This window comes from Miscanthus floridulus, unplaced genomic scaffold (assembly GCF_019320115.1).
Source record: "Miscanthus floridulus cultivar M001 unplaced genomic scaffold, ASM1932011v1 fs_548_1_2, whole genome shotgun sequence".
Lineage (NCBI taxonomy): Eukaryota > Viridiplantae > Streptophyta > Magnoliopsida > Poales > Poaceae > Miscanthus > Miscanthus floridulus.
In genome coordinates, this window is record NW_027096913.1 from 46,873 (window position 1) to 49,173 (window position 2,301).

Sequence of the window (2,301 nt, forward strand, 5' to 3'; positions counted from 1 at the left end):
TTTGGGCCTCCACCTCGGAGACTCGAACCGAATTAGCCTCGGGCCTCCTTCTTGACTTGGACACCCTTGCTGGCCTCCTTCCCCTCCATCCCATGCGCCAAACATGGTCATATGCATGGGTGTCATGTCCTCATCAGTTGGTATCCGATTCGAAGGAGCTGTAGCACGGTTAAAATAGATTATTATTTTTAGAACCATTTCAGGCTAAGGCTATTCAGCGGAACAATTCAACCATGTAGCCTAGAAACATTTCTGTGGGTGCAAAAAGCAGCTCCAGACACTAAGATAATTTCCATATGGAAGATGATTTTTCTTTCCCCCAAAATAGTTTTAGAATAATTTCTTAGTAGAGAAATATACCTGCATGACACACTAAGATAGTTTGACAAACCACTGATCTGCTCCTTATATACCTGCAACATGTTGGAAAGCAAAAGAGATAACATTTTCTTATTTTAGCTACAGAATCCAACAACCGATGAAAACAGCCCCGCTTCACCCTGATAAAACAGCAGCAGCGCTCTTCATGGTTTTTGTATACTTAAAACCATAATAGTGATAATAACAAATACTCCCCAAGCATCTACACTGAATGAGCTACAACTTTGGTATTCAAACCAAGGTCAAACATCACCATATTCCATTTTTATAACAACCTACCGAAGGACAAAAAAAATCATATCTCCCAATCCATCCAACCAAAAATAGAGTTAAAATACTCGATAGAAAGATCATACAAAGTACTACAAAAACATCCATAGCACACTAGACCAATTCAGCCTTAACAAACTTCTAAATTGACACCCAAAATTGATGGTCGAAATTGAATGTGTACTCTGTCAGAGACAGTAATATTCAGAACGTGATATCTCTCATAGTATTCAACAAAAAAATGTGTCTAAATACTCGTTGGAAAGGTAATGAAAAGTTCTATAACTTTTGTTACTATGGGAGATTCCAATTCGACAGCTAAAGTCGTCAAAATAGACTTTGATCTATTACAGTGCTGCTTATTCTGCCATACAGTATACAAACAACAAAGATGGAAAAGTGCTTTGATTCAATACCTAAAGTAGATAAAAAACAACCTAATGCCCCTTCTTGCCTTCCCCTTCGCACAACCAGCAACAGTGCATCAACACCAAGAGGGCAATGATCTACAGCCAACACAAGAGGTTTCACCAAGCACCGTTACTATCCTTTGTGCTACCGCAATAGAGGATTGATCATTAGGATCAATCGATGGATGCTCACCTGTTGAGACAGGAGGGAAACAAAGAGGCGCTGCCTCCTGTGGTATGAGCATCCAAGAGGTAGGCGGCCAGATGATGCTCCGGCCGATAGTGGTCGGGTAGATGGGCGGCCACCGCACGTCGGCCACCATGATTGAGCGGCCGAGCGACGGATGTCGCCACACACTCGAAGCCCTAGGAGGAACACAGGATGGGAGAAGGCAGTGCCGTGGTGCAGCGAGCACGACCGCACGCCGGGCACCATGCTCGAGCGACCGAGAGTCACACACCGCCGGATGCTTGAAACCCCCAAGCCGCCCCCACGCTGCACATCCGAGTGGTCCCAGAGCCATGCCCCATGCTGCTCACAAGGGTGATGTGATTGTGTGAGGGCACTAGTGGTGGGATTGATTGTGTTGATGAGGGTAGTAGGCGGAGGTGTAGGTCGTGGTGCCATACTTGGTTGCAGATGGTGGCGAGGTCCCACGGCGCGCGTAATCTCACGGCTCACAGATGGCGGGTTCGCTGTTTTGGTCACGGAGGTCGATCGCTCGATGGTGATTGTGTGTGATTGCCTCACCGTAGATTCCGATCCCACCTTTCTTATCTTTGCATGGAACCACGGAGGCGCAAGGAAGGGAATGACAACCCATGGTCCCACCTTCCTTCTCAGCGTAAGACGAAGCCGCGGTATCGCACGGGGTGAGAGAGGCAGACCCAAAACAAATGTCGCACCAAAAAGTGTTCACACTTTGTTCTTTTTAGTTGTAGGAGATAATTTATGTCTCTTATTGCTTCACTGTGTTCATCATTATTCACTTTTAGTCAGAGTTGAGATGTTGTGTGTATGTCCTGCTCCGCCGAAATACGGATACAAAGGACTCACAAGTAATCCTAGGATTATCGACGGAATACCAAAGACACAAATGAACAGCAAGAATACACAAGGAACCTCCACCTCAAAACACCAACTGACTATGCCTACCAAAGAAAAATGCATCCACACAATGGTCGCTAACAGAGGGTGGGTGAAGCCATGGTGGCAAAGCATCCACCAGTAGAAAGCTCA